The 11,173-nt window shown below is 28.9% G+C and overlaps 1 protein-coding gene and 1 long non-coding RNA gene across 3 annotated transcripts in view; one reads left to right on the top strand and one right to left on the bottom strand.

Annotated features, from left to right (window-relative positions):
• Positions 1–4,396, bottom strand: part of peb (zinc finger protein pebbled) — a 166,281-nt gene extending 161,885 nt beyond the window's left edge. Inside the window, exons 1-2 of the mRNA XM_074131009.1 lie at positions 4,350–4,396; positions 2,149–3,232 (exon numbers count right to left, since the gene is read on the bottom strand). The gene's annotated coding sequence lies outside the window, so the exon portion shown is untranslated. The remainder of the gene's footprint in view (positions 1–2,148; positions 3,233–4,349) is intronic.
• Positions 4,397–5,740: 1,344 nt separating this feature from the next.
• LOC141455724 (uncharacterized) overlaps positions 5,741–11,173 on the top strand; it is a 29,040-nt gene continuing 23,607 nt past the window's right edge. The window contains exons 1-2 of one of the 2 annotated variants that reach the window (XR_012459415.1): positions 5,741–5,887; positions 10,991–11,079. This is a non-coding gene — a long non-coding RNA (uncharacterized lncRNA). Of the gene's footprint in view, positions 5,888–10,532; positions 10,822–10,990; positions 11,080–11,173 lie in introns of those variants that run through there. The other variant, XR_012459413.1, reaches the window with a different exon arrangement.

The following is an 11,173-nucleotide window of genomic DNA, read 5'->3' on the forward strand; positions in this document are numbered from 1 at the left end:
CTGGGCAAAATTTAGAATGGATAATGCTCTTAAATTAACGATTACCAAAAATAGAAAGTAGAGTAACGGTTTATATGTACCCTCTCAGATAGTTTAGTTCAAAAGTACAAGTTCTAAAAGTATTAATATACTTTTAACTTAGTTTGTCCACTGAAACTAGAATTGTAATGTGTTACTATCAGTTTGCTGTGAAATGGATTTTATTTTGGATTACTTTGAGTCATGTTTGTCTGGCTGATAATTCTTGGTAAGTATATTTTATTTATTTTTTAAATAAATTATCGACGTGACGTAATATAATGTCTCTTCCCTCTAAGAAAACCTTTTGTAAACAAAGACAATTTGTTTTATGCAGGCACAAACTGGACAATGGAGTACGAACATGCAATCAACTGCAATTGGAATTGAAACAAGAGATAGCATATAAAAAGACTTATTATTTTCCAATCCTTAGTGGAATATTACATATTATAAAATCCATATTGAGACCAATTAGAAAGCTATATATAAATTTTTTGCCAGAAATCTATTTAAGCCGTTGCTTAATGTTTCAACCAAGTCCTTTCAGATTGTTCAACTATTTGAATCAAAGTGAAGGAAGAATGAAGACTCCAAATACTAAACAAATTATAGAGGAATTTAATTTTGATAAATTTTCAACCAGAATATTTTTGAAAAATAATATACTTGGTACTATAAAGAATATCTACTTTTTTATCAATGAACTTAAATTTTTAATCCGAACAAAATATGGTATTGGTTGTTATCTTGATTATTTCAAAGAGAGACTTTTTATTTGGTTAGACTATGGTTAATTATTCCGGTTAAAAGAAAAAAAAAAAAGATTTAGATAAGGAGTTCTCAACTTGATCAGAAAGATCTGTAAAATGAGTCTCTATTATAACCGTATTTTCGATAAAATCTCAAAAACCGGAAAATCATCCATGTAAAATAGTACATGAGATAGATATTTTGACTAAAACCACGTCCTCTGACAGGTTTCAGTTGACTGCTGCAGCTGTTTCTCCAAAATAAAAATACAAAATTTATTTGTTTTCGGATATCTAAGCCTTTTTCTACCTATGGTCACATAGCCTCATTTATCAAAGACATGGACAGTGAATGTAGTGAAAAACAACTTTCTATTGATGATTACCTAAACAAATTTGAGAACTCCTGATCTGATTGAATGTATTTTGAATGTAACCTAAGTTTTAGAACTTAAGTGGAAAATATATTCAAAGTTTATTGTATAAAATTTAAATTTTTTAAACTTTCTTAATATTAAAAAAATAAAATAACACTGAATCCCCGTTCACCAAAAAAGCAAAGTTGATAGCTCCGCACAAAGTATTTTAAGAATAATATGGCAGTGTAATAAAGTAACTTTAGTCAGTTTCCTTAAAAAAGCATTAGAAAGTAAGATAAGTTTATTCTTCAAAGTAGAATCATTAGTAAAATAATACTTCAATAGATTTCTGTAACAATGATGTTTTGCATTAGTTTTATTCCTCTTTGGCACCACAAAGGATCTGTGTTCAAAGATTTCAAACAAAACATACTTTCACCTCGTCTCCAGGAATAAAGTAGTTTGCACGTTAAAAAAGGATCATGATCGGTGCAGGTCGGAATAAGCGGTAATCGAAGTAGCAAGAGCTGGGCCATGAGGATGAGGAAGAAATTAGAACTGCAGCTTCGTTAGAAATTCGAACTTAGAACAGCAACTCAAAAGGTCTAAAGTGTGTAGTCTTCTATTATAATTTTTTCAGAATTTGAATTGTTAACACTACCAGCCTCCGAAAGAGCTCATATTATCTACTGTACTTGAAAACTTTAAATCTGTACAGCAGCACGATTTGCCACCTCAAATTTATTAATATCTGAAGTTGCAGCTAATACTGTACTAAAGCCTCTTTGACCAACGTGAAATACCAACAATAAATTTGTATCAACTTAATGAAAGAAAAAACGAAGAGTTGTACGACTCAAGTACATCCCGATGTATTCATGAATATTAGAATAAAACGTGTAATGAAACGATTCAACAATTTTAGTGTATGATTATTGTTTTGTAAAATCCTATCTATATAAATAAAAATGTTAAATAATTAAAACAATTATTAAAAATAGTACAAATAAAAAACTTACCCCGTAAACTGCGAAGGCTGAAATTAATGGACTGAAGGAGCTGCACTTTTAGCACTTTTTTTTAATGCAAATGTTTAATTACCACTGATAACACTACTTGGCACTTTTCTAATCTGACTAATTACATCCAAATTTTAATTAGTTTTTAGGAAAGGGTCCCAGTCTTAGACTTAGAAAGCCCCTTAAGGATCCTTCTTATTGCTGCCCCGGTAATATCACTTTAAGGAGTCAGGTGAGCTATAGTTTGCGAGTGGGTGCGATAAGTAGCTACATCAATTACTTCTGCGGTCCTGTTTACGTTGTCAGGTTGGAATTGCCCCTATAGAGACTTTTGAGGTAAAAATTAGGTCAACAAATTGTCAAAATAAGGGGGGGACCTGAAACTACCTACTGGTTCCAAATCTTTCTGCGGCATAAAATGGCCTATGAATCCATTAAGAATAACTAATAATAAAAAAAGTAACACCACCTATCCTAGGATAGTGTAGTGGAAAGAGGCGCTCTCAATGGCTCTGGAGGGTGCGTCCTTTACAACTACTAAGCAGGAGGAACCTCTAAGGTATTCAATTTAAGTTTAGTACAGGATTAGTAAAAAGTAGATAAAAGGAGAAAGGAGGATGGTTTCCTCAACTGATTTTACATAAGTGGAATCAATGACATGAACCACGAAACTTCCTTTGATTCAATCCTAGCTATTCGAAGAAAAAATTGTGCACACCAATGATCTTAAAATATCAACTCCGAGAAGAAGCCCGTTTCTGGAATTGAAAGAAAAGAATATATTGGGATTCCTGATAAGACCAAAATGCCTCTTGAAGAAGCGAAGTCAACTTTTCCCACAAAAAAATGCAAATGGTAAACTTGCTACTTAAAAATTATAACATGACGAGACAGTTTTTGAAGATGAAAACAAAAATCATAAAACTTGGTTGATCAAAGTGATTTTAAAATAAAATAAAAATCTGCTGCAAAGATTGGATGTAATCAGCAGACTAAAAAAAAAACGCAGTTAACACTTTGGAAAATTGACCGGCCTAACAGAAAAAACTCTAAACAATTCTTCAATAAGCTCTTTTAGTTCTCTCTGAAATGAAATAAAGCAATAAATTAGGTGAAAATGTTAGTATAGATAAAATACTTTAAAGAATAAATGAAAAGAGTTGTAAAGGAAATACACATTCTTTTTACACAAATTAATGAGTGAAATACACATCGAAAAGTAGAGTCGACAAGTGATGCAAACAATTTAAGAACCAAATGATATTGAAAATGAATCCCTCCGTTTATATCGGTATCAATGTTGGTACAAACAAGAAGTAATTTTTCTAAATAAGTTACATCTGTTAAATCCTTATTCTACATTGTTTTATTTATTTTTTTTATCTTTATATTTGAGGCTTGTGGGGAAGGCCTGAGGGAGAAAGTTATGTGAGTGTGAGTTCAGATAAAAAAGAACATATTCTAAGATAAGAGACCCGCAAAGCTAAGATGTATTTTGTTGGTTTAGTGGGTTCGATTCCCGGTCTAGGCCTTGGATTTTATTTAATGGTAGATAAAAGAAATTTAAAGTAAAGTATGTTTGCTAGTCGCCTCCGTCCACGACACCTAATTGATAGTTGGACGTAAAGCTTACCTGAAAAAATAGCTGTTACTTTATTCTATGATAAGAGAGTTTAAAAATGACGTAGTATAAGTACCATATGAATAGGGGTAGTGTACAAGTTTTCAGCTTTTTGTCCTAACAGATATGTATAATATTATCCATGTTCAGCTGGGATGAATTTGGTTCATAATAAATAGTACATGCTACTTTATACATATTATGTTTTAAAACTGTTTCACATAAGTATGAAGACGGTCGAATTTAAAAATTGTGACAAATAGAAATAACTTAACATTGAGGAAGATTATGTTTTTGAAGAGAAACTTTAAGAATCTAGTAAAAATAGTTTGGTAAAAGCTAAAAGTAGTATAAAAAGTATAATTTATTTGAATGGGAGTGTTAAAATAAAATACTCAAATGGAAGAAGTAAAAAAAAAAAAAGATGACAAATGTCTGCTTGCAGTTACTTTATAAAACATATCCGTCAAGTACAAATATCATTCTTATATTCAATCATTTATCTTCTGATTATAACTTAGTGAGAAATTACCCATAACAACCAAATGAATTAGTAGATTATAAAAGCCTGCTCAATTACCTTATTATGCTTATTTCTCTAGCAATATTGATGAAAATTCTTGCTCCAAAAATCATTGAACCTGTAGAGCATATCTTTTCTGATTATAAGAGAAATTTTAAAATATTATAAAACAAAGAATAAAATGTTCAAGAAAACCGTTGCAAAAAATGTGCAATTTGCAGCCTATTAAAAAGACACAATAAAGTATTAAGATTAGATATATCGAAAAATAATTCTATAGAAATCATTTACTTTCAGGCAAAATATTTTCAATAATAATATATAAATTAATAATTAAAGGGTTGAATTAAAAATATTTCTCATTTAGAAACCTAGAAACCATTTAGGAACCTATATTTCTGACTCAGTGGCTGTTTTCCAAATGTAAAATTATAATCACTTAAAAGAAAGATTTATGAAAAGCTATAGTATTCTTAAAACTAATATTTTAATAAAATAAAATGTAAATAAGAATAAATTAATACTTATTTACATACTTAAACCAAATTTCCCATATTAATATGTATTAAATTCACTTTTCACTGTGTGATACTCTAGCTCCAATTGGAATTCTGCAGAAAGAGCCAGTTCAATAAAATAAAAAAGTTGAACTAAAATCTTCAATCCAGAAAATAAAAATACCAAATCAACTGATGAAATTAGAGGCATTATCTTGCTTTCAAGCAAAAAAAGTAGTTAAATTCCTTTTAATAATGAGACTCCATATTGTAATTTGGGACCAGCCCCAAAAAAAGTTAGATTTTTTATTTTATTGTAGTTTAAAATCCTTACATAAAATTGAGCAAATTTTATGATATTTATTACTTAAAATATTTTTTAATATATTTTAATGGAAATTTACTTTAGTTTACTTCAAATTATATTGATATTTTATTTAAAAAATATATATTTTACTTACACTTAAATTGTACATCCATGGCCATCGCGGTGTTGACTAAATCATCCGCTAGGGGTACTAATAAAGAATATTTAAAGTTTCAAATAATTATTATATTTGCAAAGAAAATAATTTTTATGATTTAAATAATGTTATTCTTTTTATCTGTGATTTGAAGAACCATAACTCTATTTTATAATCGATTTTCGAATTTATAAAAAAGTTTTCACTATTAAAATAAAAAGTATTGAATTTATTGTCTTTGAATTTAATTACTTAATTCTTTTAAAAATAATTTTTATAATTTAAATAATATTCTTTTTATCTGAAATTTGAAGAATTAAATTTTTTTTTTTTTTTTTAATTTTTAAAAATCCATTTTCAAGTTTAATAAAAAAATTCTATAATTGCAGAATTAAATAGAAATTATTGAAGTCTTTAAATGTTTTAATTATTATTCCTTTAAAAAATATGGTTATTTTTATTATTTGGTAAAATTTTGACATTTATAAGATCGTTTTTTGATGGCATACTTCCCTCAAAATGACGTCACTCAAAATGAAGTACGAATCTACGAAATGAGTGAATTTTTGAGTGGTCAAAATTCTTCAAATTAATGAAGATAAAAATGGAAATCTACAAGTGTATACGTTAACATGTAAGTGACAAATTATTTTACCTTATTTAACTTATATTTATTAGCTATAATGATTAACGAATTCCTGAGTGTGGTCATGATATTTCCCACATTAAATATATTCTGTTTCAACTACTTCTTTATTCAAAACTATGAACTATTTGCTGTTAAAATTTCTAATGATTCGAGGCAATAAATGTAGCCAATTTTTATAATGTAATCGAGATTTTTAGAGCATTGAGAACTAAGATAAATTGAATCAATTCAATTTTAGAGTCTGGATTTTCTACAATCTGTCCATTATACTCTTCGCTTTTCTTTTTGAGATCATTTGGTTGATTGATTGATTTGATTTTAACATGTTTAAGCTTCATCTCAGACGTCATTTCCTTGCTGTTTTGACCTTTTTATTTCTTGGAGCACCATACTTTAATTCTGTGCTTGGTTATCATTCTTACTTTATCTCTCTCTAGGCTTGCTCTTTTTTCCAACTTCTTCAAATTGATCTGGTTACTGATTTCCCACAGACAAATTTCTTTTTAACTTATCGAAGCACGGTTAGTTATCTCATCTGGGATCTTCTACTAAAACAGTATCCCATGAAGAATAGACATTTGAGTGAGTTGGTAAATGCAAAAACGGGGGTGCTATCAACCATTAAAGTCTTTAAGGCTTTAAAGGTGCATGATAATGGACATTACCAACATTGCTAGTATTCCAATTTGAAATTAATCTGTCTACCGAATTGCAGAATAGATTTATCGTATAGTTACATTTTCTGAATGTGATAATTCATGCTTGATTTCCTTATTATTATCCCTTCTATTATTAGAATTGAAATATGAAAAGAATAAAGGAGACTATAAATTCTTCATTAAATAAATAAAGTGATTTGCTTTATTTACATTTAAAAATTTATTTACAATGCAGCCCCGTTTTTCAAAATGTAAATAAAAGCTTTTCAAAAAAATTTTGACACTGCCATAAGGCGTTGTAATAATTTAATATTAATTAAAACATTTAAATGTACATAGATCCTAATTTGTATATTTTATAAAAGTTGTTTTATTTAAAATATATTCTAAATTTTACAAGATTATTTACAAAAATTAGGTTTTTTTTCACATAAACACTAAATAAATATATTTAATACAATTTTAGAAAATATAAGCTATCACAAATATGTATATTCACTAATTTTTGTTTTTGTTTTAATGTTCTCTAATGGTAATGGCAGATTAATTATGGAGGTAAAATTTATTCAATTTATAGACTAAAAAGTCTTTAACTTTTCAGTTATAAAACAAATTTTTTTATTAGATTTATTTTTCAAAAAAATGTGGACATTTTTCTTCAATTAACAAAAGCAGTTCTATAACGAAATTATTGCACATCTTAAAGCAACGATTTACTTAAAAAATAAAACTTAAATACATCTTTTAAAAAAAATAAGAATTCCAGGATGGCCAAACTTGAAATGTTAATCTTCCACAAATGTGAAATGGTTTTATTTCTCAGTTTATACAATAAACTTTAGTATTCATAAAATCACAAGCAAATCAACTATGACTACAACTAAGTTTGAATCAGTAACAATCTTAGCATTCAATAATATGACGTTTAATAAGCAATCAATGATTAGTCAAACTATTTTATCGACGAATAACCACTTTTTTTTATACTACAGGCCCACGGGAAAGAAACAGCAATTTTAAGTTTTTACTTTAACCTTTACTTTAACGTTCTCCATGTAAATGGAGTAAGATGGGGCTGTTTTGAAAGTGTATCTGACGTCTTAGAATAATCTTATGTTAGTCTTCAATGCCTCATAAAGCAACGATTTACGATGGTAGTATAATTACTCACGAACACATCAGACTAAGTCAATCGTTAAGAACATGATTTCTGATCCCCGGACCACACTTTTAGTCAGGAGTACAGTTTTAATACGAATTTAACATTAATAACATTAATAACCAAAACACTAAATTTGTAAAATCATTTGGCTTGCAGTGCCTTTAATATCATAGATTTTTACCATATTTGGTTTGATTTTAGTTGGATTCTGCGTGACCTTACGTTCCCTTCAATGATACCATTTTAATATGGTGCTTGAAGCTGTAGAATGTGGAAGTAATGTTGAGTACCAACTGCATGTTTTAAGAAAAACTGCCGTCACATTTTAGTTTGTGTGAGGATGCCTTTTAATTTCTGTGTCTTATGAGTAGTATAATTTGTCAAGACCAGTGAGGGAAAGTCTTCGCGTCAACTAGGAATCAAATTCGGTGAGGCAAAAAAATATATAAATCCATCAGCTCAATAGGAAAACAATTTTGTCCACTAAGATATTGCCAGTTTCTTAAAGTAAGAAATAACTAACTGCTTGGCCTTCCTTGATTCTAATAAAATACAAAATAGCAACACCTTAACAATAACTAAATATCTGTGCGTTAAGTTTTACGGTTTATTACACAACTATATCAATTCCAAACCATTGATGCAAGTTAAGAATTTATTTGTAATACACTCGCAACACAACCCCTAACAAACATTTGTCAACTTTGAGATATTCAAGGTACATTTTCGCAACTAACCCTGTCTATAAAATGACAAAAAAAGACTTTTACTTGTTTATTTGTACTGCCGTGAGGTCTCCCTCTCTCTCTCTATCTCTTATCAAAATGTCTTTAGGAACTAACAGCTTTAAGAAGATTTAGGGCGGAAATAGGGCTTCTATAATTAGCCAAAATATATCACTTTTCAGTTTGCACAACGTTAAAGAGTTAACTAAATAGATTAACGAAGGACTGTGATAACAAGTACTTAACACTAATAGATTTTCTGAGACAAACAGAGAAATAAGACCAGAAAATTGAGATGTTCCACGGACGGAATTTGTTTTGCATTTAAAGATGGAATTTTTTTTTTTTTTAATAATACATACACCTTCAATTTACCTTAATATCATAGAAATTTCTTCTCATAAATAAATATAAATATTCTCTTAAAACTTCATCAATGGTTCGAAATGATTCATTCATCTTTCTTTGCGTACATCTGAAATCTTCAAAAAACAATAACTTATTATTTGAAGTTTAAAGCTGGTAAACTTCAGCGAAACAATTCTTAGAATCCCAGCGATTGCCGCTTATTCACAAATTGAAATATTTGGTCCTAAATTTAATAATTTAATTCTTAAGCAAAATTTCTGGACAGAAGAAGTTGGTGAGCTGAATTTCTGTCACATTCATTTTTAATGAACAACATAAATCTTTCATAGCAGCATTTTATACATGACCAAATCTGTTGAAAACTGAAAGCTATAATTTATAAACTAAATGCCAAAAAAAATAAACTCAAATAGTAAATGATTTCATGATAGAGAAAATGGCAAGAATTAAAGAAGTTTACAGTATTTAAAGGTCGTATTGGTAAAGAAGCAAAAGTAAGTTTTGTGAAGATTCTATTCAATGAAATAATACTTTTTTCCAGACTTTTACGAGAAGTTGAGCATTGAATCTCAATTAACCAAAAGATAATTTAACTTCAGAAGAACCAAAAAATACATCAATAGATTAACTAATTGAATTATTTATTTATCTTTAGAGACGAGTAGTGCTTTTGTTAATGGCATTATTGGAAAACTGACTCCAAGAAGAGTCTTGATAGAGAGTACAACCTGGATTTGCTGCTTGAAGTTAAACTTGGTGCTTTGGTTATGGGGTGCAAAATCAATGCTTATCAGAACATGACAATACCTTCACTGAATGGAACAATTGCGCAGTTGTTAACTTTTTGTAAAGTTAATATTCGGCCTCAAGATGCAAGAATTTCTTTCCGCGTAGGGAGGCAGCTTTAATTCTCCCAATTATTTAAACCCAAAAGAAATTTAATAAATAGTGGCACCTAAGACACACTCCAGGTTCAGCAAACGACTCAGAGGAGCTGCGTGAAACAAGGCTAAGATATGGTACACCATAAAAGAACATCGATTCTTCATTCGAAGCGAGCCCAGACGCTAGGGAAGATATTTTTAACATGACAGCAAATAATTTTATTGACCTAATTTAATTTTCCTCCCAAATGATATCATTTACTACTTAAGTACAGAAATGATTGTGAAAGTCCAAGTCTGTACCATTACTTTTTCTAAGTGGAACATTATCTTGGCAACTCCGTTTGTCTCTATTCCTATTATTCACAATAATAATGTACTAAAATCATGTAATACACCATTAAAAATCTTTTAAAACCTGTACAGGAAGACAAAATTGGGCAGCACTCTCAAATATCTACAACTAACAGTTTATCATACTAAGGCATTTCATATAAGTCGATTACTTTCTATTTTTTAACAGAAACAATAATAATTGGTAATTTTATTCTTTGAATTCAAGAAACATAGCTTCTGTATAGGGTAATTTCGAATATTCTTACTCTGGGGAATAAGTTTATTCAATTCGGTAATTTTATATTTGTTAGTTACTGGACATTGTTTTTTCTTTTAATAGATTGAGCTCATCATATTTTCTTGTACTTGAATATATGATAAAATTATTAAAGTGACATACTATTTTTTTAGTAAAGCAGATTGCATAATTTGTCGTATGAAAGTTATAATTTAAAGTAAACGTTATCAAGATTCAAGAATATACTTATGAGTGAATATAACATAACAGCTGATCAACTAATTATGTAAAGCAGCTGATTTTCCGTCATAAAAATTCTTTCGTTTTTACTCTTTAGATGACAAGTTATGAATTGTATTGTTTTGTAGAGTATGACATGCAGTCTTTTTAGGCCTCTATTTTATATTCTTTGCTAAGTTTTTTTTTGTTTAATAAGCCTTTGTGAACGCGCAAAATACTCATCGCATCTAAGATTTGTACTCTAAAATCCTAACAAAAATGTATTATATAGAGAGAAAAGAATCAAAAAACTGTTACAACCAAAGAGTAAGTTTGCAGAACTTCGTTCTATTAATAGTAGGGTACATCTTAGCCTATTATCCTTTTATACAATTCTTACAGCGAGTTTATTTGAATGCTAGCTAGAAAAAACATAGAAACAAATAATTATAGAAGTTGTTCTACTTAATTTAATTAACCGGTAAAATTATTTCAGGGAAGTGTGAAAAGCCGTGAGGATCCTAGCTAAAAACACGAAAGGACCTGCGATTGTACTCAAGATCTACACCCCTAGGATATTCTAAGGTAAGAAATGAAAGAGTATTTAGAAATTATCTTGAATCCGCAGACTTAAAGATATATAAATGATACGAAGTAATTTTTATATTTATCGAACTTT

The sequence above is a fragment of the Rhodnius prolixus genome, unplaced genomic scaffold (genome assembly GCF_049639745.1).
Source record: "Rhodnius prolixus isolate KJV_2025 unplaced genomic scaffold, Rpr scaffold_4, whole genome shotgun sequence".
NCBI lineage: Eukaryota > Metazoa > Arthropoda > Insecta > Hemiptera > Reduviidae > Rhodnius > Rhodnius prolixus.